Raw genomic sequence first — 25,627 nt, forward strand, 5'->3', positions numbered from 1 at the left:
ACTCCATGAAGTTTATGCCATGTGGCAAAGAATTAAAAAAAAGAAATCTCACATTGATTTCACCAACTGAGATCATTTGAGATGACACAGCGTAGAATCACTCATCAAAATGTTAGATAATTTGTCAGTAGGAAGTTTCCTCTATTTCCTGCCCACTCCTGGCCTATCCTAGCCAAATATTCCCATCAGGTTCCTATAATCTTAGCCAAGGGATTCGCTCCTGTCCCATCCTCCTGGGACAGGAGCGAATCCTGAAGAAGCCTTGCTTCTTCAGGAATAAGGGCATGCTTCTTCAGAATAACATCCTAGAGATGCTGACACTGGAGTCGGCTAATTTTTAGATGGCTGCTTAGAGTTTTGCTCTCAGCACATGTTCTGTCTTTGTGGTCTCTAGACCCGGACATCGTGGCCCTTTACCCTCACTTCCTTCTCTTCTGTTCCTTGGCTGTAGTGCTTGAGTGCACCTGTCTCCACACTCCAACCAGCTCCCTGTGCATCCAGGTGTCTGTTCCCTTCCTCTGCTTGTGTCTACTTATCTGCTTCCACAGCCTTGCCCCAACCTTCAGGTGCTCCCATGAGCCCTCAGGTGCTCCCCTTGACACTTATTCTATGGTGCTAAAAAGTCCCCTTTACAGGTCTGTCATCCTTACTGGGCTACTCAAGAGGAGTCCTGCTCCCCTCTGTATCTCCGAGGCCTACTACAGAAGTTGGCAAGTAGGAAACACATAATATGACTTTGTAAACTAAACCCCTCACTTATATAGAGCTCCAGAATCTCTTCAAACAGCAGAGCTGATCTTGTGTCATATCACAATACATCGTACAGTATCATATCATATGTATTTTACAGAAGGCAGAGAAGTGAGGGTATGTCAATGAACACTAGGAATTGAGTTACTTGTCCTTCACATATTGTTCAGATTTTTAGATACTCATCTATCCCATTTTGGTATAAAGGAATCACTAAAAAGCTGTTAGAGGTAGCAAAGTCTCTTAAAGCAAAAGAGTAGACTGTTTTCAGAGCCTAATTCTCAGCTCCTCACTCCCACCCAAGGACAACCACTTCCAGGATTAGAGCAAACAGAACAAAAAGTGATACTATTTTCAAACACATCAATCCATCTTGAACTTATCAAGTTCCAGAGCCAGAGCTTATGGATCTCACTTCAGGGTGAGAGGGGAGGAGTCACATGCCACTTGGAATATGGTAGGTTCTTGCTAATTATGTATTCAGTGGATGAATCATTAGATAATCCTACAGTTTCTCTCAACACTAATGTCACTGTAAGCAGGGAGATTCCATCAGACCCTGGACTGATGCCCACTTTGGACAAGCCCTGGGCTTTGTGTCTGGGTGTTCCAAACCCTACACCTTTCTACGCAATTTGACAGTAGCTAAGACTTGACTTCCAGCTTAGCTCGAATTCTTGACCATTTCTCTCTGTATTTCTATTTCTCTAACTTCCTCAAACATTAGCCTATGAAAAGCCATTGACTTTTCCCCCTTTCACTCTAGACACCTGGTTAGTTTAATGCTTTTTTACTTTTTTAAATCATGGTAAGAACCTTAACATGAGATCTACCCACTTAACGAAATTTTAAGTGTACAACGCAGTATTGCTAACTCTAGACATGATGCAGGTCTCTAGAACGTGGTCTTCACTTGATCTTAGCCAAAAGGCCAAGAAGCGATTCTAGAACGTGGTCTTACAGAACTTAAAGTTTATACCCATTGAACAATGTCAAAGAAAGTTATGTAATATAACGGGGACTGTGTTAGGCTGGAAGGATATGAGTCCCTTTTCCATCATGTGTGTCCCAGGACAGGTTTGCTAATTCCCTTGACCCTGGTTTCTTCAAGGACAATAGGAGTGTAAAGATCATTTTCCTGTCTGCCTCACTTGGTAATGATGAAAGTCACATGAGACCACATGTGGCTTCACAAATATTATTACTACATATTTAAACACTCTGAGGTGTTCCAATGGTAATGTGTTAGAAATATTTACATTTTGGGAGGAATAATAGGATAGATCAAAAATCAAAAACTGGTGACTCCTGGGAACCACCCAGCCACTAGAAGTGTTTTATCTGGCCTGCATGGTGTTTTGGTTTTTTTTTTTAAGATTTTAATTATTTGACAGAGAGAGACACCGCAAGAGAGGGAACACAAGCAGGGGGAGTGGGAGAGAGAGAAGCAGGCTTTCCACTGAGCAGAGAGCCCAATGCAGGGCTTGATCCCAGGACCCTGGGATCATGCCCTGAGCAGAATGCTTAATGACTGAGCCACCCAGGCGCCCCTGGCCTGCATGGTGTTTTTATGTACTGGGGCCAGTCCTAAAAAGTATGATTTGATATATATATATATAAAAAAAAAAAAAACCAGAATCCTAATGTCTCTTTAAAACTGGAACTCTAGCAATACAGGGCCTGTTTCCCGGGGGGGGGGGGGGGGGGACATTTGGCTGGAGCTGAGTAACACCTGCCCTTTTGGATAAATCATGACCTCTACAATTCACTGCAGTTCCCACCTGTCACACAGGTATATGTACATGAACACACACCTGTTTCACTCATTTCAGTTAATGGTCTGGATCCAGTAGTCATTTTTCTTGTGGCCCACTGGTGTAGCTGAAATAGAGCCAGAAAATCCTAGATTCAAATTCTGACTTTTCCATTTAGTACCTTTGTAACTATAGACAAGAGATTAACCCATCTGAAATTCTCCATCCTCTCACTTTTCATATGGACATAAAACTATTTAATATGTAAGGTTTTATGAGACTTAGATATGGTGTTTATACAGTGGTAGGCACATATTCATTAAAAGACATCATGTTATTTGAAATGAAAGTCATACTGGAAGAAAACTGTAGCAAAAGGAAGGTATCTCTAATGGTAGAAATTAAGGCATTGGGGAAAAGACGTTTTCATATAGAGAAATTTCTACACATAGGATTTGAACTTTATGAGACCACACAGCTGCTCCTAGAACTTCAATGATTAATATAAATAAATAATGGTCTGTCAGAATAGCCAGGCTGTCTTGAACAACCCCCAATTTTCAATCAGGGAATATTGTGTGTGTGTTCATTGCTCCCTTCCAGCTCTTCCATTTTTTCATATGTTGTGCTCTTCTCAATCTTGCCAAGCCTTCATGCATCTCAATCTTCAAGATCCAGCTTGCATGTCCATTTTCTGAGAAGTTCGTCCCTGCCACCTTCAGGTTAGATTAGCTGCCCCTTCCTCTGTACCTCCACAGCATCTGAAATTTCTTTCTATCATTAACAATAATTACACAGAGCAGTAAATTTTCTTACTTGTATACCTCACTCAATATTGTAAGGCCCCCAGGGGCAAGAATGATATCTGTGATTAATTTTATGTGTCAAATTAGCTGGGCCACAGTACCCATACATGATCAGACATTATTCTAGATGTTTCTATGAAGGTATGTTTTTGAAGACATACAAATGTTTAAATGAGTACATTTTGAGGAAAGCAGATTACCCTCCATAATATGGGTGGGCTTTGTACAATCACAGTTGGAGGTCTTAACAGAAAGAGACAGACCCCCTAAGCAAGAAAGAAGTCGGCCTTAGACTTGGACTACAAACCCCTCCCTGGATCTCTGGCCTGCCAGCCCACTCTGCCGAGCTGGGACTTGCCAGCTGCCACAATCTCAAGAGCCATTGCTTAAAACAAATCTCTCTATATGTACAGGGATGTGTCCTGTTGGTTCTGTTTCTCTGGAGAACCCTGACTAACAGGTGTCTTGTGAACCATTGTCTCTCCTCCGTCTGTGGCAAACAGCAGGCATTCAGGAATTGTGGAAGGAGTAAGCACATACATTGAAATATGAACAAATGTTGCAGGAAAAGATTTTTCACTGCACGAAAGGTTAGGTGAATTCACCTCTAAGTTCTCTTCCAACTTTAAAAAACAATGATTCCTTTAAGTCTGGATGTATCTTCCATGCCAATGGACATCAAAAGAAAGCTGGGGTAGCGATTCTTATATCAGACAAATTAGATTTTAAGCTAAAGACTGTAGTTAGAGACACAGAAGACACTATACCATTCTTAAAGGGTCTATCCAACAAGAGGATCTAACAATTGTAAATATCTACACCCCCCTAACATGGGAGCAGCCAACTGCTAACCAAAATAAAGAGTCATATTGATAATAATACACTAATTGTAGCAGACCTCAATACTCCACTCTCAGCAATGGACAGATCATCTAAGCAGAAAATCAACAAGGAAACAAGAGCTTTGAATGACACACTGGACCAGATGGACCTCACAGATATTTACAGAACATTCCACCATAAAACAACAGAACATTCATTCTTCTCGAGCGCATATGGAACTTTCTCCAGAATAGACCACACACTGGGTCACAAATCAAGTCTCAACCAATACCAAAAGATTTGGATTATTCCCTGCATATTCTCAGACCATAATGCTTTAAAACAGCAACTCAATCACAAGAAAAAATTTGGAAGAAATTCAAACACTTGGAAGCTAAAGACCACTCTGCTCAAGAATGTTTGGGTCAACCAGGAAATCAAAGGAGAACTTAAACAATTCATGGAAACCAATGAGAATGAACACACATCGGTCCAAAACCTATGGGATACTGCAAAGGCAGTCCTAAGGGGGAAATACATAGCCATCCAAGCCTCACTCAAAAATATAGTAAAATCCTGAATTCATCAACTAACTTTACACCTTAAAGAATTGGAGAAAAAGCAACAAGCGATGCCTAAGCCACACATCAGAAGAGAAATAATTAAGATTAGAGCAGAGATCAATCAATTAGAAACCAGAAATACAGCAGATCAGATCAACGAAACTAGAAGCTGGTTCTTTGAAAGAATTAATAAGATCAATAAACCACTGGCCAGACTTATCCAAAAGAAAAGAGAAAGGACCCAAAGTAATAAAATTATGAACAAAAGGGAGCGGTCACGACTAACACCAAGGAAATAGAAACAATTATTAGAAATTATTATCAACAACTATATGCCAAAAAATTAAGCAACCTGGAAGAAATGGATGCCTTCCTGGAAACCTATAAACTACCAAGACTGAAACAGGAAGAAACTGACAACCTGAATAGGCCAATAACAAGTAACGAGATTGAAGCAGTGATCAAAAACCTCCCAAAAAACAAGAGTCCAGGGCCTGATGGATTCCCTGGGGAATTCTACCAAACATTCATAGAAGAAATAATAACCTTTCTCCTGAAGCTGTTCTAAAAAACAGAAAGAGAAGGAAAGCTTCCAGACTCATTCTATGAGGCCAGCATCACCTTAATCCCCAAGGCAGGCAAAGACCCCATCAAAAAGGAGAGTTTCAGACCAATATCCCTGATGAATATGGATTCCAAAATTCTCAACAAAATCCTAGCTAATAGGCTCCAACAATACATTAAAAGGATCATCCACCACGACCAAGTGGGATTTATCCCCGGGATGCAAGGGTGGTTCAACATTCACAAATCAATCAATGTGATAGAACACACTAATAAGAGGAAAGAGAAGAACCATATGGTTCTCTCAATTGATGCAGAAAAATCATTTGACAAAATACAGCATCCTTTCCTGATTAAAACTCTTCAGAGTATAGGGATAGAGGGAACATTCCTCAAGTTCATAAAATCCATCTATGAAAAACCCACAGCGAATATCATCCTCAATGGGGAAAAGCTGAGAGCCTCTCCCTTAAGATCAGGAACACGTCAAGGATACCCACTCTGGCCACATAGTACTAGAAATCCTAGCGACAGCAATCAGACAACAAAAAGAAATAAAAGGTATTCAAACTGGCAAAGAAGAAGTCAAACTCTCTCTCTTCGCAGATGACATGGTACTTTATGTGGAAAATCCGAAAGACTCCACCCCCAAATTACTAGAACTCATACAGCATTTCAGTAATGTGGCAGGATACAAAATCAATGCACAAAAATCAGTTGCTTTCTTATACACTAACAATGCAACTGCAGAAAGAGAAATTAGAGAAACTATTCCATTTACAATAGCACCAAAAACCGTAAGATGCCTCGGAATAAATCTAACCAAAGAGGTAAAGGATATACACTCTAGGAACTACAGAAAACTCATGAAAGAAATTGAAAAAGACACAAAAAGATGGAAAAACATTCCATGCTCACGGATCCGAAGAATAAACATTGTTAAAATGTCTATGCTACCCAGAACAATCTATACCTTCAGTGCCATCCCGATCAAAATTCCAGTGACATTTTTCAAAGTGCCTGAACAAACAATCCTAAAATTTGTATGAAATCAGAAAAGACCCCGAATCGCCAAGGAAATGTTGAAAAAGAAAAACAAAGCTGGGGGTATCATGCTGCCTGATTTGAAGCTATATTACAAAGCAGTGCTCACCAAGACAGCATGGTACTGGCACAAAAACAGACATACAGACCAATGGAACAGAATAGAGAGCCTAGATATGGACCCTCAACTCTATGGTCAAATAATCTTCGACAAAGCAGGAAAAAACATGCAATGGAAAAAAGACAGTCTCTTCAATAAATGCTGCTGGGAAAATTGGACAGAATGAAACCCAACCATTCTCTAACACCATACACAAAGATAAACTCAAAATGGAGGAAAGACCTCAATGTGAGACAGGAATCCATCAAAATCCTAGAGGAGAACATAGGCACTAACCTCTTCGACATTGGCCACAGCAACTTCTTTCAAGATACATCTCCAAAGGCAAGTGAAACAAAAGCAAAAATGAACTTTTGGGACTTCATCAAGATAAAAAGCTTCTGCACAGCAAAGGAAACAGTCAACAAAACAAAGAGGCAACCCACAGAATGGGAGAAGAGATTTGCAAATGACACTACAGACAAAGCACTGATTTCCAAGATCTATAAAGAACTTCTCAAACTCAATACCCCAAAAACAAATAATCAAGTCAAAAAATGGGCAGAAGACATGAACAGACACTTCTCCAAAGAAGACATACAAATGGCTAACAGACACATGAAAAAATGTTCATCATCATTAGCCATCAGGGAAATCCAAATCAAAACCACACTGAGATACCACCTCACACCAGTTAGAATGGCCAAAATTGACTAGGGAAGAAACAACAAATGTTGGAGAGGTTGTGGAGAAAGGGGAACCCTCTTACACTGTTGGTGAGAATGCAAGTTGGTACAGCCACTTTGGAAAACAGTGTGGAGGTGCCTCAGAAAATTAAAAATAGAGCTACCCTATGACCCAGCAATTGCACTACTGGGTATTTACACCAAAGACACAGATGTAGTGAAAAGAAGGGCCATATGCACCCCAATGTTCACAGCAGCAATGTCCGCAATAGCCAAACTGTAGGAAGAGCTGAGATGCCCTTCAACAGACAAATGGATAAAGAAGATGTGGTCCATATATACAATGGAATATTACTCAGCCATCAGAAAAGATGAATACCCAACTTTTACATCAACATGGATGGGACTGGAGGAGATTATGCTAAGCAAAATAAGTCAAGCAGAGAAAGTCAATTATCATATGCTTTCACTTATTTGCAGAACAAAAGGAATAGCATGGAGTATATTAGGAGAAGGAAGGGAAAAATGAAGGGGGGGCATCAGAGATGGGAGATGAACCATGAGAGACTATGGACTCCGAGAAACAAACTGAAGGTTTTAGAGGGGAAGGGGGTTGGGGGATGGGTTAGCCCGGTGATGGGTATTAAGGAAGGCACATATTGCATGGAGTACTGGGTGTTATATGAAAACAGTGAATCATGGAACACTACATCAAAAACTAATGATGTACTGTATGAGGACTAGCATAACATAATAAAATTAAATTAAATTTTAAAAAATTAAAAATAGAAATACTATGTGATCCAATAATTCCACTACTGGATATTTACCCAAAGAAAATGAAAACATTAAAACGATATATGTGAAAAAAAAAATTATTCCAAAAAACCCGAAAAATACAAAAAGCTGTTAAAAGATGTTTTAAATGTGTTGAAACTTTCACTCAGCTCTTCCTATATATTTTTAATGGGTATAAAATTTGATACAATTAACTTGGATAGTTTCATCAAGAATGTTAAAATTTAGGGTCACCTGGCTGGCTCAGTAGGAAGAGCATGCAACTCCTGATCTTAAGAGTCATGAGTCTGAGCCCCAGGGTGGGTGTAGAGATTACTTAAATAAATAAATTTTTTTAAAAAATAATGTTAAAATTTATCTCTTTTGGTCCATTTATAAGGAAAGATACATATTACATCACTATTAATAGTTAAAAATTGAAAAAACAAATTTTCAAGAATTAGAAAAGATTATAATGACATTATAGTTAAATGTGCTATACTTAAATGTGCTACATAGCCAAACTTAAATGTGCTACACAGAAAGGCAGTCAATATCATTAGTCATTAGAGAAATAAAAATTAAAATCACAATGAGATACTCGTATAACCTATTAGAATGATTAAAATGAAAAAAAAAAAAAAAACTTGACAACATCAAGTGCTGGTGAAGAAACAGAGAGACTAGAACTCCACACTTTTCAGGTGGGAATACAAAATGTACAACCACTTTGGAAAACCAATTTGTAGTTTCTTATAAACACACACTCACCATATGATGCAAGAGTCATGAACACTTAAGTTCACACAACAACCTGAACACAAAGGTTCATAGCAGCTTTATTCATCATCTCCCCAGACTGGAAACAACTCAAATTTCCTTCAGCTGAGGAATATATAAACAAACTGTGGCACAGCCATTAACTGGAATACTATCTGCCAATAAAAAGAAAAGAGTATTAATTACATGCAATGATGAGGATGAATCTGAAATTCTTCCCTAGGTTAAGTGAAAGAAGCCAGACTCAAAGGCTATATGCTCTAGGATTCCATTTCCATGATATTCTGGAACATGCAAAGCTACAGGGACAACACACAGATCAGTGGTTTCCAGGGGCTGGGAGTAGGGGAAAGGTTGACTACAAAATGGCACAAAGGAAGGATCTGGTGATGGAACTGTTCTATATATTGACTGCAGTGATGGTCACATATATTTGTCATGTAGTTGCCATGTATAAATTTGTCAAAACTCACAGAATTATATACTACATAGGATGGCTTTACCTGTATATAAATCGTATCTCAATAAAAAGTTAAAAAAAAATACTATGATTCCATTCCCAGTCACTTCGTGGAAGATCTTTTCTTCTCTGAAATCACAGAAAATGTAGGCCACCTCTTATTCTGTCTTGTATGATAGTGACATATCTCCCCCCAAAATTGAGAATTCCTTGAGGGCAGAAAAGTTAAATGTGAACACCTCCTGTTCTGGTGCAGTACCCTTGGTAGATACTCTGTGAATAAATCAAATGAATTAGATTGGATTGCACTGAATTGCTCCTGAAGTCTATCTCTAAGTGTTCCAAACAGGCCTTTCATACCCCTCAGGTCTATAATAAATAATGAGCTGTTTTGCTTATTTGTCATATTTTCCTAATTGTTTTAATGCATTGTATTGATTTTTGCATAATATCTTTAATAAAAATCCTTCTGAAGTCTCTCAATGCCAACTAGTAATAAATGTTAAAAGAAATCAGGGCCTATTTGGAGGTTATTTTTCTTTTAATTAATTCAATAGTGATTAAGTTAGTGGGAAAAAATCAGAATGTCCAAATAGAAAAGTTCAAATTTAAAAAAATTACATGGGCTAAATTAGCTTCCATTTGCTTAGGACATTACTATTCACAAAACACTGCTCTATTCCAGGACATTAAATCAACCTGAGCGACATAAGGTAAAACTGAGATCCAGAGTTAGCAATTACTATCACTTATGGTCACATTTACTATGCACTAGACACTGTTACATGTTTTAAATATGTGAATTCATTAATTTTCCTAACAATAAGAAGAGGTGGGTCCTATTACTTCCCTCCTTAAAGAAGGGGGAACAGAAGCCAAGGAAAGTAAGGCAATCTATAATGGTTAATTTTATACATCAACCTGAGCGGATCCCAGTGCTACCCAAGTATTACCATCCGGTGTGTCTGTAAAGGTGTTTCTGGATGAGATGATCATTTAAACCGCAGAGTAGAGCAGACTGCTCTGTGCAATATGGGTAGGCATCACTGAATCCTTCGAAGGCCTGAATAGAACAAAAAGGCAGAGGAAAGGAGAATTTGACCTTTTCTGCCTCACTACTTGAACTGGGACACTGGTCTTCTCCTGCCCTTGGACTGAGACTTACACCATTGGCTCCCATGATTCTCGGCCCCCGGAATTAGGCTGAATGACAACAGCAGATTTCCTGGACCTCCAGCTTGCAGATGGCAGACTACAGGACTTCTCTTAATAGGATCTAGATCTTTATGGTTCTGTTCTTCTGGAGAAGCCTGGCTAACACACTATCTGAAGTCACACATAGCTTGGGGCCAGAACTCAAACCAGATTTGTTGAGTCCAAAATCTGTGTTTTGCCTGCACCAAGCTATCCCTAGATCACTCCGTCAAACATAAAACCGTTACGCAAACGTCTGTGGCTGTCAATGGGCTTGATGTGCATCTTCCATCAGACTAAATAGCTTGGAAGCATTAGCTCAGAGATCCCTTGCATGACTAAGTGGTATTAGAAATATAAAATATATAGAGTATATAGAAATATAGATTATATTATTATAATATATACATTATGTATTATATAAAAGATTATATAGGGGCGCCTGGGTGGCTCAGTTGGTTAAGCGACTGCCTTCGGCTCGGGGCATGATCCTGGAGTCCCGGGATCGAGTCCCGCATCAGGCTCCCTGCTCGGCAGGGAGTCTGCTTCTCCCTCTGACCCTCCTCCCTCTCATGCTCTCTGTCTCTCATTCTCTCTGTCTCAAATAAATAAATAAAATCTTTAAAAAAAAAAAAAGATTATATATATATGTATATATAAAGAAGACTATCTTCTTTCTTTTACTCGCCATGTTTGTGTAAGGATTATTGTTTTTACAGCCACAGACTGAGGGCCCTGAGCCCCAGTTAGCACAGCAACGATGAAAAGGGGAAAAGCAGAGGGAAACCAGTCCAGGGTCCTGAACAAGAGGACACCCACATGTGAGCTTCAGTGTTCTGTGCATTCAGGGCCTCAGTTACACTGGGGTCTGAGCAGCGTAACTTCAAATGATTTGGCAATTTTAATTGAAAGGCATGTTGGTCTTTTTGTTAAAAAATCCAAAAGGGAAGAAAAAAAAGGTTTTAGGTTCAAGGAATATTCCATCTCTATGAGACCAATGAAAGTCCAAAATATTTCCCAGCAAGATGCATTCGTTCAGCTATTAATAACTTTATTATTTTTCCACTATGGCAAGAACCTAGCTGTTCCTCTAGTTGATATTCTCTTAGATGGAAAAAAGAAATCATTATCATTTCAGGCATCAAAAATCCTATTTTCCCTCAAATGAACTGGAAATGGAAGCAAAAAAGCAGGCTTTGCTATGTGAAAAATTCAAACTGAGTATGTAGGCTTAGTCATGTCTCTGTTTTCCCACCTATAAAGTTGAATTAAAAATCAGAAAAGACAAATTTCTAAAACTACCCATTCAACTAACCCTGAATAAGAATGATATAAAGTACTTAGAGTAGGTGACCTTTGCTTAATCTTCGAGTTTCATTTTGACACTCAAATGAAGATTAAAAATTTTACATAATTAGGATTTAAAAAAAAAAAACCTCCCTAGCACTCAACGCCTGAGACGTGTTTTTTATTGCCATTCCCTCCCTGCTAGGAGGTTTCACGAGCCCAGTGAGGTCACTGCTAGTTCCACAGAATCTAGAAGTTTGATGGATGACCACTCAGAATTGAGCACAGCTCTCCATGGCCTGCTACCATCCCCACCCCTGGAAAGAGGCCCTTGGAGTGAGGGAACCCACAGTCTTACCAGTCAGGCACAGGAGCCTGCAAAATTCTACTCCAAGTGTCACTTTCTGAATCATCTGCCCTTTCTCCGAGCCTCTAGGCTTCATCTGCCCTTCGCTCCTCAGGCCCTTGGCTGGGACTTCAACCGGCTCACATGTCAGGGCGCCCTGACATCAAGGTCACCGTGGCACAGCAGGATGTTCGCCTGACCCATCTGGAAGCTTCTTGAAGCACCAGGCTGCTAACTCTCTGTGGGGCAAAGGAGAAATCTCACCCACAAAGTTTCAAGACAATGGGACAGTGTGACCCTGTTCTACAGGGGCCCTGACCCAACTGAAGCCACTCAGCCTCAGCACACACCTCTGGCCTAGCTCCTTGAGGAAAGCATAACCTCTACCGGCCAATCACAGGGTTCTTGTCCTTGCACATGTGGAGGGGCCTAAGCCTAGAGATAAGACAGAAATGAAACAGACTAGGGGAAGAGGAACAGAAACATCTTTAAAAGAAAAGGAAGGGCGCCTGGGTGGCTCAGTTGGTTAGGCGACTGCCTTCGGCTCGGGTCATGATCCTGGAGTCCCGGGATCGAGTCCCGCATCGGGCTCCCTGCTCGGCAAGGAGCCTGCTTCTCCCTCTAACCCTCCCCCCTCTCATGTACTCTCTCTCTCTCTCATTCTCGCTTTCTCAAATAAATAAATCTTTAAAAAAAAAAAAGAAAGAAAGAAAGAAAAGGAAGACAGGGCACCTGGGTGGCTCAGTCAGTTAGGCAACCTTCTCTTGGTTTTGGCTCAGGTCATGATCTCAGGGTCATGAGATGGAGCCCAGAGTCAGGCTCCGCAGGGAGTCTGCTTGAGACTGTCTCTCCCTGTGCTTCTCGCCCTGCCTGCAGGCAAGCTCGTGCTCTCTCTCTCTCTCCCTCTCAAAATAAATCTTTAAAAGAAAAGGAAGAAAAAGAGAGACCCCACCCTGTGAGTTCCACCAGCAGATTCTATTTTCAGCTCTCCTCTCTATATATCTGTCTTTCTACAGTGCCTGCCCCGAGCACAGTAACCACCCCCTATCCCCTCCCCCCCAGTCTCTTCCCCTTCCACTGCCAAGCTGCCTCTCTCTGCCAGCAAACCTGGCATAAGACGTGGCCTCTTTAAATGACAGCTCTATGCAGATGCCAGGTCCAGGCCTCGGGAGCACTTGCCCTAATAAGACCTGTTAGCAGGCAAAGGCACTTGCTCAATTAAGGGACAGCTTTTGTTCCAAGAAGGCCACCCTGGCACAGCCCCAAGTGCTCCCCACCCCCAGCTTTGATGCTCTGATTATCCTATTGTCAGATCAATAGCCCATCTGCTCCTTAGAGTAGTCTAAGCCATCCTGCGCTAAATTAAAACAGATAGGATCAATCCGCGGTTAATTTCTCCCAAGCAAACAATTTATCTCTCTTTTGGATTCTCTTGGAGGGTGAATTATATAATCCTGACATACTATTAGGGCTCTCTGACCAAAGAAAGCCCTGCTACAATGCCTGCCTGCTCTCTTTATTAGCAGCTCCACAGTGTGACAAAGCCAGAGATTTATTGGAGAGTATTATGCAGACCTGGCTTGAACCCTGCACAGTCTCTGCCAGGGCACCCTGGAAGGGAAAAAGGATCTGAATACCAGTGCATGGTAGTAATCAAACCCAAATTTGATAAGCTGAGCATAAGCTTCTATTTCTGAACAATCAATTGCCATCATTGGTGAGTAATACTTTCTCTGCTTAAGATAAAAATCAGGATACCTTGAACCAAAATGTCAGTGGAAACATAGGATTTACACCCAAGCTGAAATAAGCTGGAGGTAAGGGATAGGAAAAAATATATTAATAGTAACAGGAATTGTTAGTCTAATATTATCACTGGGCACTTAACATCCGCTAGCCCACATAATGCTAGATACTGTGTAAACTGAGGCCTGGGAAGGGTTAAATGACCTCCAAGATGACAGATGAGCAGGTGGCACAGTCAGGACTTACTACCAGGAGGCATGCACAGAGAAAGCCCCACTGGTTGTTAGAATATTGGAGTACTTCATACTAGTTGATAAACAGCAGCTGCCCCAAGCCCCAAGTGTTTTCCCCATGTAAGCCCAGCAGATTCACGCACATGTAGCTCCCCGTATCAGGACATCTGGCCTTTCCTATGTCATGGTCACTCAAGGGTTAACCTGGTACATCAGAGGGGTTCTCCAGGATGTGGCCCCATGGCTAGGGCCAACATCCGTAACAGTTGTTAATATTCTGATTATTTCTGGCATGCCCGGCTCAGTCGGTTAAGCATCTGACTCTTGATTTCAGCTCAGGTCATGATCTCAGGGTCATGAGATCAAGCCCTGCCTCAGGCGCTGTGCTCAGTGGGGAGTCTGCTTGAGATTCTCTCTCTCTCTCTCTCCTTCTGCCCCTCCCTCTGCTTGAGCATGTGCTCTCTCTCTCTCTCTCTAAAATAAATAAATAAATCTTAAAATACATATTTTTATTATTATTTCTAATAATGCCAGGATTTATTCCCAGGGATGCCAGACTTTCAAACTCATACTTTAACCAGAATGTTCTTGCTCCCAAGAGAAAAGAAGACCAATAGGAGAAAGTCTAGAGGATGCCCAGGAAGAGAGAGAGGTGATCTGGTAAAGCATCCATGAGGTCAGCCTGGCTCAGTTCAGCTCTTTGGAAGGGGTTTCTGCAGTAGGGTGGGAATAATAAGAACTAATACCTATTAATCACTTACCATATGTCTGGCATTGTTTGAGCACTTACAAATCTTCTTTTATCTTATCTTCTTGGGAAAGATACTACTGTAGTATCTAATGAAGAAAGGTAGATGAAGAGAGAAATGCAGATCAAGAAAGGCACTGTTACCCAGATACATAAAGAGACTAAGTTGCCCGATGTTGCAGATAGTAATTACTAAGAATGGTGTCAAGATCCCAACCTAGGCTATTTAGCTCCAGAGCCCAGGCTGTCAGCCAGCTCACCATATTGTTTTCCAGGGGGAAAGAAAGGAAAAGAAAGTCAAGCAAGTGAGTCATCTCAGCGACTTGATTCCTGTATCCTGCATCAAGGCTGCTTGCCCTGGATGCAAGGACATGTGCAGAGCAGTGACCACCATGGGGAGACTGAAACATTCACTCAAGGGACTGTACAGCCCAGGAACTGGGGCTTTATTCTTATCAATCTCTGACCACTCTACCAGGCTGATCTAGCATAAGAAATACCCTTCACAACCATCTGAACTGATAAATAGCTTTAAATCGTCAACTTTGAAAAAGGCTCAGCAGTAAAAACGACAGAAAAGAAGGAAGAAGAGCAGAGACTGAGCTCCTGGACTGGGGACCAGGAAGCAGTAGGACACCCCAGCCTGTGAAATGGGAGAATTCAAGGCACTTCTGGGTGTACAGAGTTTACCAAAATCACTCAGGTTTGGCTAGGAAAACAGAATCGCACTGTTAATAAAGAAAATGAGTAATAGAGAAGTGGTTGAAAAGTCATGGGAGGACTGACAAATCAAAAAATGGGGATGATAACACAATGAAGACAGGGCAGCAAGCAGCTGCACTGGGGCTACCTACAGGAAAGAAACTGGGGTTATCAGAAGCCAGAAGCTCAGAGAAATGGCTGCAGAGAACCAGGACCCAGACCCTCTGGGGCAGGGGCACTGCCTGGCTGCTTCTCTACCCCTAAAGGGAGCTTGTGGCAATGGCCCTATAGAACTGAATTTCAGTCCTAAAAGGAAGGATGCTGCCAGGTTTCCCTGACGAGCATGGTGAAACTGCAAAAATATACAAAGAAGCTGGGAACTGGACTTAACTGCTGCTGTGGGGATGAGGGGCTGCTGTAGTCGAGACAGCACCCAGAGGAACAGCAACCAACAGAAAGAACAAGTCCCTACTCCCTCCTCCTGCCCTCTGGCTTCTCTCCAGTGCCCCTGTTGGGAGAGACTAACAGGGAGCCAGCAGCGAAGGAGAAATGGAAGTTGCCAACTATAAACCCTAGCATCACAAAGCTGAATATGGAATTGTGGACTTGGAGCTTAATATTCAGCATATACCTGCCCCCCTCCGAAAGTAGTCTGCCATGCAAGGTTGCAGTTCTGAAAGCCATTGTACCAGATCATAATATCGATGAGGGCTAACATTTATTGAGTATTTGGGTCTACATAAAGCCCTGTGCTAGGCACATAACACAGAATAGTTCATTAATCCTCACTAACCTAAGCATAGATACCATCATGATTCTGACTTTAGGGACAAGAAAACTGAGGTCAGTAATGTTTTCAAGGTCACTCAGAATTCAAGCCTCTACCTCCTACCCTACATACTTAACCATTACTAGAAGCTAGTCTACTGTGCACTGTTGGTAGGAATGTAAATTGGTGCAGCCACTATGGAAAACAGTATGGAAGCTCCTCAAAAAAAGTAAAAATAGAACTACCCTATGATCTAGCAATTCCACTCCTGGGAATATTCCCAAAGGAAACAAGATTATTATGCCAAAGAGACAGCTACACCCCCATGTTCATAGCAGCATTATTTACCATAGCCAATACATGGAAACAGCCTAAGTGAACAACAATGGACGAACAGATAAAGATGTGTGTACACACACACACACACACACACACCCCAAAATGTCATTCAGCCACAAAACAGAAGGACATCCTGCCATTTGCAGCAACAGACATGGGACCTTGAGAGCATTATATTAAATAAGTCAGACAAAGAAAGACAAATACTGTATGATCTCACCAATAAGTGGAATCTTTGGGGAAAAAAAACTCACTCTTAGAAAAAGAGATCACATGTGTGGTTACCAGAGTTCGGGGAAGGGAATCAGATGAAGGTGGTCAAAAGGTACAAACTTCTGGTTATAAGATAAATAAGTACTAGGAATATAATGTACAATATGATGACTAGTTAACACAGCTGTGTGGTATATATGAAAGTTAATGAATTGAGTAAATCCTAAGAGATCTCATCACAAGGGAAAGAAACATTTTTACTTTTCTTTTTAATCTATAGGAAATGATGGATATTAACTAAACTCACTGTGGTCATCATTTCATAATAGATGTAAGTCACATCGTTATGCTGTACACTTTAAACTTACACAGTGCTGTATGTCAATTCACCTAAGAAGTCCTTCCAAAGTGTCATTGCTCACCAAAGTTAGTTTCTCCCTCCTCCATATTCCTCTTAACCCCTTGTAGATTACTGTGTCTCTCATTTGTTGAATTTAGTGGAATGAAGTTAGCACAGTCTTTGACTGAAAACCCAGGTCCTCTGGCTTTCTCTCAACTGAGAGGCTGCACATGTATATGCAGGCTCCTTGAGTAGTATTTTTGAAGTCTTTATTTCATGAAACTCATTCCTTGTCTCCATCTCTATTCACTATATTAAGTGATCTGAACTCTACATGGATTACAGCCAATGCACAAACATAATTAGTCTTAAAAATGTTCAAGAACCACTCGTATCCCTACATTGGACATCAACAAAGCCGAAGATGACCTTGGGTTCTCTGGATCATTCTAAATGGAATGCTCTTGGATAGACTACAAGATGTGCCCAGTTATCTAAACCCTAGGTCAACTAGTCTTAGGTCAACTTTATCTAAACCCGAGGAGGAAAATATTGTTTGGCTAGGGGATTTGGGGGCAGGAGTGGCCAGTGTCAGATGAAGCAGTGGTATACAACATATTGGCTACTATTCACATGCTCCTGGAGACCTAGTTTAGCCTATGGCTTGGTTATTTCTTGTCCTCTGGACACCATAAGCACATGTCCAACATGCAAGGTGAGCTGATCTCAGAACAAGCAATAAAATTACCATGGGAAAACCAAGCCAATAGATCTCCACAACCCATAACCAATTTATTCAAGGTCACAGAGACCAATACATCATTTAGACAAGCCATTGACCTCCATGTACCTCAGTGTGACCTTCTCCAACACAATGCCACTATTATTGATTATTGTTATGGTGAAAACCTAAGATAATGTTGGAATGAGGATCAGAAAGCTTGAGTTGTAGGCCTATATCCAAACCTACTCCATGACTCTGGGCAAGTCAACTCCCATCTCTGAACTTTCCTATGCATAAAAACGAAATCCTCAGACCAGTTCTAATTATTTGTGTTTCTTTGATTTCAACACCACAGGGGATATAAATATAAATGTGAATGCCTCCATCCCTTAAGAACAAAAAATCTCATTGCCTTTGACAAGAGTTATGCACATGGAACTGATGATGTTGGAATCATGGAATCTCAGAGCCTAAAGGAACTCTTATTCTGTGAGATAATCCAGGTTCCTCAAATAGAAGTGTTCAACCCAAAGTCACACATGGCAGATTCTGGACTTGAAGTGAGCTCTTCAGAGTCCACTCGCTGCTCCTTGGCGCACACATCAGCGTCCAATGATAATGTACTATCATTCACCATTCATTCTCATTTAAAAAATGCCTGGAACTGTAGAGCAACAGATTAGCAATATTCACTTATTCAAAAATATTTACTAAGTGCTGAACTGAATTTTGCTCTTAATATCAACAGCCAAAAATATAGCCTATGCTCAATTGAAATCTGTGTTTGGGGCACTGACCATCAGCTTAGCTCTCTTTGGTTGTATAATCATTTGCTTCCAAGAGTTGGAATTAAAATAACCACAAGGAACGTGGGCTTTTTGCTGCTGCCAGGCTAATATCCTTGGTGATACTGGAAAGGTAGTTAACTCTTCCTACTTCCTTTAATCCTTTTCAAAATTCAATTCCAAAAATCTTCCTGAAGCCCAAGCTAGGTAATGAGATCAAGTATTTGAAACTGATTGACAACAGCAGAGTTGTCCTCATCACTGGATCAAACCCACCCCCTTGCAGTAAGGATAGACCTGCCTATGGAAGCCATTGCTCTGGGGAGGAAGAGTCCCCACTTATCGGGTGCTAGAAAAGTCTGAGGCACTACACAGAAATGGCTGTCCTAACGTACTCCCCTCACCCCAAGTCAGTTATCTCTGTGTCCTTTTTCCAATTCACAGCTCAAAACCAGTCATTCAACAACGTGTTTTTGAGTGTCTAATATGTGCCAAAGTGCTAGTCTAGTGGGAGGAACACTGTGGTAAGCCAAAGAGACTAGCTCCCACTCCCCTGATCTTTATGTTCTGGTATCGCCTCTGGGAAGCCTTAGGATGCACTGTCTCTCATTAGAGCAAAGCTCATCTCTTTGCCCTTGGGTCTCCTGTGGCACTGTTACTCACTTTGGACAGCCCTTTTCATGTATTTTCATTAAGTGTGCCATGTCAGTCTCCTCTTCTAAACTTGCATCACCTCAAGGGCAAGTACTGAGATTAGTTTTTCTCCATATCCCCTGGTACCTAACATAAAATCTGTCCGGTAATAAGAACTCAATCCTTGCCTTAAGGATCTAATTTATTTATCTTGACTTCAAATCTCCCTGCTGTGATTAGACTGGCCATCACCCCATGCCACTCCACCTGCTAAGAGCACTATGAAGCAGACAACAGGTTAGTAATAATTTTATAGTCCTAGAAGCATACACTGCTTCAAAGTTAATGTGGCTAATTCACATTTATGATTTCGTCCCATCTTCTTGGAGCATAGAAAGGGCAACTGTACAGAGAGAAACACATGACTCAGGGGAGACAGGAAGCTACCCTTCCACCAAGGCCATAGCTGGGTAAAGAGTCACTTCCCCTCCCTCCAGTTGATTCTTGTAGTAGCTTGTTTACACAGAGGACATCAGCATCACATGGTCTGTGCCTTCTCAGAAGGCGGAAACTGAAAATATCACTGCTCTACATAGCCAGTTGGGAATGGAGATGACCACTGGTGGAGGCAAAGGTGAAAACTGCTAGTGTCAAAAGTTTAGCAGAGGAGGACGGGGGAAAGCTCAATGAGCACACACTACCCATTTCAGCCTCATGGTCCCACTGGGAAAAAGAAAAGTTCCGGGGTTGATGCTGAGAAGACTAAATGGACAGATGGGTTATCCAAGAGATTTCAAAGTGAAAACTGGATCTCATAATATTGAAGATACGGCTAATGAAAAATTCCTGATAAACTCTTGGTTATGTCATTAAGGTTTCTGTCTTTTATTTCAGATCATTCTAGCAGGGCTGCTGACGAGGTATTCTGGCCCCAGGGAACAGTTCATGAATTGTGTAAACTGGGAATGTGGTCAAAGAAGGCAGAGAGAGAGGTGCTAAATGTGAAACAACCCTATAAGCTAGGTATTAATTGTCCCAATTTAAAAAGGAGAAGAGTGAAACTCGCAGGTGTTAGTATCTTGCCCAAGGGCACCTAGCTTGTGAGAGACAAAGCCAGCAGATAGACCCAGGCCAACTAAAGTCAAATCTCACTCCCTTCTCCACCACAGTTCCAGAGCAATCTTCACCAACCTCAACAAACATTTATTATGGGAAGCTTTTATGGAACTTTGAGCTTAAAAGAAAAAGAAAACCATGGATGCCCCTTCCTTCCTGATCGGTTAATGCATCCAGGAGATTAACTTACACCCCCCTAATAGATTCAACTCCCCACGCATGGTCCTTCACAGACAGAAGAAGATTGATACGATACATCCAAAAAATAAAAAAGGCTTCAATTGGCTGTCAGAACTTTAATTAAAACACTTATAGATAAACTTCACTGCAGCAAATTGTCTGTGCCACTATTACTGTAGCAAGATGGATGTTCCCTGGGAAAACAGACAGAAGACTCTCCCCCAGACGAATGGGCAATTTCATAGCCATTGATTTTTTACTTTGAAAATTCTTCCCTGGCTCTTGGGAATTGGAACTTGTTCTGGGTGACCTGGCAGCAGTGTTACTTTTTTTTTTTTCTTTTATGGAAGTGGAAGACTTATTTCCTAAGCCCATTCATATTTTATCTTCATTGCTCTCAGAATCACACTGAAGCTGTAGGAGATTGTTGAGGGGCATGGATGGAAGCTTCAGAGGGCCAGGGTGGAGAGAAAGGGTCTGAAGAGTAGGGAAAAGGAAAATGAACAGAGAAAACAGAAAGACTGGGAAAATGAACTGGATAATGAGGGAGAGAACTGGGAAAGTGAGGTCAAATATTTTTGATAAGATTGTTACTAACATCTGAAAATAGACTCATGTAAGTTACAATTTCAAGTAAAAAATTACTACAAATAAATTGGAAAAAAAATCATGCATCTAATTCAATGAACAACATTGCCTCAAGGTATTGGCTTATGGGTGATTCTCTTGTTGAGAAGCCCTGCTCTAGTCTAAGCAACCGTCACCTCTCAGCTGGGTTGGTGTCCTATCTGATTATCCCACCTCCATCTTTCTGCCCTTGTGTCTGTTCTGCACACAGCAGCCGGGAGGAAGTCAGGTCATGCCTCCACTTTCTGAAGACCTCTTCCATGGCTTCCCACCATACTTAGAACAGAAGCAAAGCCCTTTAACAATCTGCTTCTCTGACCACATCACCCATCACTGATCCCTGGCACCTTGCTCAAGTTGCCACCTGGCCACCCGATGTCTCCTGGACATGCCATGCACACACATCACTCGGAGGTCTGGGCTTGCTATCCTGTCTCCCAGGTCTTTACAAGGCTGGTTCTTGTTTCATTCAGACCTTTGTTCAAATGCCCGTCCATCTGAAAGTCCTCTCCAAATCCCCCTATCTCAAGTATCACTCACTTACCGTCTCATTCCTCTGCCTTGTCTTCATAGCATTTTAGTTGCACACACATAGACACTCACACATGTATATATGTATGTGTGTGTATTAATCAGAGTTCTCTAGAGAAGTACAACCAATATGATATATATATATATTATAGGTATTCGATGGATTAGATAGATAGATAGATAGATAGATAGATGATAGATAGATGATAGAGATTTTAAGGAATTGGCTCATGCAATTATGAGGGCTGACAAATCCAAAATCTGCAGGGGAGGCTGGAGACCCAAGGAAGAGTTGATGCTACAGTCTTGAGTCTCAAGAGCAGAATTCCTTCTTTGTGAGACTTTATTCCTTTTACTTCAAGCCTTCAACTGACTGGATGAGGCCCACCCACATTATGGAAGATAATCTGCTTTATTGAAAGTCTACTCATTTAAAGGTTAATCAAAATACTTTCACAGAAACACTAGACTAGCCTATGACCAAAATCTGGGTACCATGACCTAGCAAGTTGACACATAAAATTATTCATCATAGTTAGCTCCATAAGAACAGGAATTTATCTCTCACTAACTGCTCTTCCCCACTGTCTAGAGCCAGGCCTCCATAAGCCCAGTACTCAATAAATATGTTGAATACATATTAATAAACTGTTTATCCCCCAAAAGTCAGCCTGCCTGATTGAACTGACTAGTTGCACAACTGAATCAAGTTAGTCAGTGTTAAACTACCCTGGTATATAATGGAGCCAACTCAGACTTTACAATTTGTGAGGGATAAATTTCATCCCACCTTCCCCACTCCAGTGCTCCCTGAAGACATGGCAATGGTCACACCATCTGGAGAATCAAAGAGAAGGCCGGTGGGCAAGAATAGATCCCCTGAGTGGGTGAAGCAGCAGAGAAGCTAAACACTAAAGGTGCGGATGCAACCACACAGAGTTGGAAATGTAAGAGGAGAAGCGGGAAGAGGAGCTGGCTGCTTCTGAAGGAGGATGCAGAGCAGGCCCATATGGATTGTTTCCAAATCCTGCCACTGACCTGGGAACCCCAGGTAGATTTCCTGGCAGCGCAAGGACACTTGCTCCAGAGGGGAGCAGCCACATGCTGTGCAAGGCATGTAATGTTGACAAATACGACCAATAGGAAACATAAAGAGAAACTAAAAAGACACCCATACCCCCTTAACACACAGACACACACACACACATGTGCACATGGACACGCACACACGCACGCAAGCATGCACACATGTGCACCCCAGCCACCCATAAGGTCTGGATTTCTACAGCACACCTCACTCAGGAAAACCATCATTAAACCAGGGCTTTGAGTATGTACTGCGGAGTGGAAAACTCTAAAGCTTGTCTCCCTCCCTCCACCCTCTGCACCTAGAACTGTAAACAGTTCTTCCTCTCTTTGCCTCCTAGCAAATTCTTAATCTTGGAATATGTACCAGATTTCTCTGAGCTACAGTTTCCTGTCTATAAATTAGGAGCTATCATTTCCCCCCTTTCAGTGTTGTCCTAAGGCTGAAATCAAATACTGCACAAACAGGGCTTAACACAGGGTCTTGCAGGGAGGAGAGACTCCATGTTAATGTAGCCCCAGTTGTGCCAGGCCCCTCCTGTCCCTGGGCACAAATGGGATTACGAGAGCAGCGTGAACTCCCATCTCCCCCTCTGCCGAACTCCCCCATACCACACTTCAGCTCCGCGCAGAATGGCACCATTTAGGACGAAGCAACCCCAGCAGGTACCTCCCACTGCTCTTGAACAAGTCCGTCTGTCTCCCCTGTGCTCAACATCTCTGTGTACTTTTTCCCCCTTGCAGATGCCCTCATCTAGGCTGCTGGGTGTGGACCCAACTGAGGAGCCCTCCCCATCACCCCTGCTGCCGGTGCCTGGGACAGAGGGCTGGCATCTTCCACCAGGGGGCTGCTTTCACGTACTCCTGGAGCTGCAGCCGTCAAGGTGCTGGAGGAAAGATGCCTTCCATGTGCGAGCAGATCACCAGGCCAAAAAAACAAAAGCCTCTACCACACCAGGTTCACATTTCCTTCCTCCTCCTAGCTGAGCGTTTCAGACAGGTTATTTCGTGTCTCATTTTCCTAACTAAAACAGAGAGGAAAAATACCCACTCCACGGAGCAGGAATAACACACACAAATGCATCGGCACATAGATGGCACCTGATCTCTGCTGGCAACCACTGCCTTTCTTACCTTCTAGAGAAATGAGAAAACTGGACATTGAGCAAAGACGCTTGTATCTCATTGTTTCACAGGGCACCTTAAGAAAAGCGTCCCTTTTGCTTCTTCCTTGGGAGCTTGCCATGGACTGAATGTGCCCCCCCCCAAATTCATATGTTGAAGCTCTAATTCCCAGTGTGATATCTGGAGGTGGGGCCTTTGGGAGGTAGAGTCCTCAGCAGAGGGATTAATGCCCTTATAAAAAGACACAAAGAGGGGCGTCTGGGTGGCTCAGTTGGTTAAGCGACTGCCTTCGGCTCAAGTCATGATCCTGGAGTCCCGGGATTGAGTCCCACATCGGGCTCCCTGCTCAGCAGGGGGTCTGCTTCTCCCTCTGACCCTCCCCCGTCTCATGCTCTCTGTCTCTCATTCTCTCAATCTCAAATAAATAAATAAAATCTTAAAAAAAAAAAAAAGACACAAAGAGGGGGGCGGAGCAAGATGGCAGAGGAGTAGGAGACCTGGATTTCGTCTCCTCTCAGGAATTCAGCTGGATAGGGATCAAACCATTCTGAACACCTACAAACCCAACAGGAGATCGAAGAAAAGAAGAGCAACAACTCTTTGAACACAAAAGCGACCACTTTCTGGAAGGGACCCAACAAGCGGCAGATCTGGAGAGACTCACCTTTTTCCCCGGGGAGGAGTGGCATGAGAGCGCACCGCAAGGATCTGCAGGGTTTGGAGACTCCACACAGGATTGGGTGCCAGAGATAGAAATGCTAGGTCACAGGCCAGGTGAGCACGGAGTGCGGCCGGAGACCAGGGAGACAGGAATGACTGACGGCTTTTCTCTGGGGAGCACTGAGGAGCGGGGCCGAGTTCTCGGCTCCTCCGAGGCGGAGATCAGGAGGCCACCATTTTCACTCTGGGCCTCCAAAGCTGTACGGAAAGCTTGCAGGGAACAAAAGCTCCCGAGAGCAAACCCGAGCAGATTACTTAGCCCAGTCGGGGCAAGGGCGGGGCAATTCCAACTCCAGCAAAGACTTTTGGAAACCACGGCAACAGGGCCCTCCCCCAGAAGATCAGCAAGAACAGCCAGCCAAGACCAAGTTTACCGATCAATGAGAACGGCAGAACTCCAGCACTAGGGGAATACTGCACATGGAATTCATGGCTTTTTTACCATGATTCTGTAGTCTTTCAAAGTTAAGTTTTGTTTTTTTTAACTTTTTTTTTTCTTTTTGAATTTTTCTTTTTCCCTTTTTCAACCAACATCTTATCAATCCCTTTTTAAAAACAAAAAAAATTTTATTTTTCTTTTTTTTTTTTTTTCATTTTTAGAGTCATATTCTATCCCTTCACAGTAGTTACCCATATTTTTGGCATATATATATAAGTTGTTCTCTCTTTAAAATTTTGAGAAAGTTTCTTCTAACAGACCAAATATACCCTAAATCTCTAGTGTATGGTTTTTTTTCTACTCCCCTGCCTGATCACATTCTCTCCCTTTTTTTTCCTTTATTTTTAAATCCTTTTCTTTCCTTTTTCAAACAACTTCTTATCCATTCCTTTTATAAAATTTTTTATAATTTCCATCCTTACAGTCATATTCCATGCCTTCATCATATCAACCCTTATTTTTGTACATATATAAGTTTTTCTTTCTTTAAAATTTTTAGAGGCACTTTCTTCTAACAGACCAAAATACACCCAAAATCTAGTGTGAGGCACTGACCTATATACCAGCCTGATCATATTTGATCACATTCTGGTTTTTATTGTTTTGTTCTGTTTTTCTTTGTTTTTATCTTTACTTTT

General features: G+C 41.9%; 1 long non-coding RNA gene across 2 annotated transcripts in view; it reads right to left on the reverse strand.

The window, feature by feature from the left end:
• Positions 1-2,564: 2,564 nt before the first annotated feature.
• The window catches only part of LOC118015215, a 57,574-nt gene continuing 34,511 nt past the window's right edge, over positions 2,565-25,627 (reverse strand). Inside the window, exons 2-4 of one of the 2 annotated variants that reach the window (XR_004680582.1) lie at positions 11,946-12,172; positions 8,638-8,801; positions 2,565-2,631 (exon numbers count right to left, since the gene is read on the reverse strand). This is a non-coding gene — a long non-coding RNA (uncharacterized LOC118015215). Of the gene's footprint in view, positions 2,632-8,637; positions 8,802-9,788; positions 10,170-11,945; positions 12,173-25,627 lie in introns of those variants that run through there. The other variant, XR_004680581.1, reaches the window with a different exon arrangement.

The sequence above is a fragment of the Mirounga leonina genome, unplaced genomic scaffold (genome assembly GCF_011800145.1).
Source record: "Mirounga leonina isolate KUSES-001 unplaced genomic scaffold, KU_Mleo_1.0 Mir_165, whole genome shotgun sequence".
In the NCBI taxonomy this organism is placed as follows: domain Eukaryota; kingdom Metazoa; phylum Chordata; class Mammalia; order Carnivora; family Phocidae; genus Mirounga; species Mirounga leonina.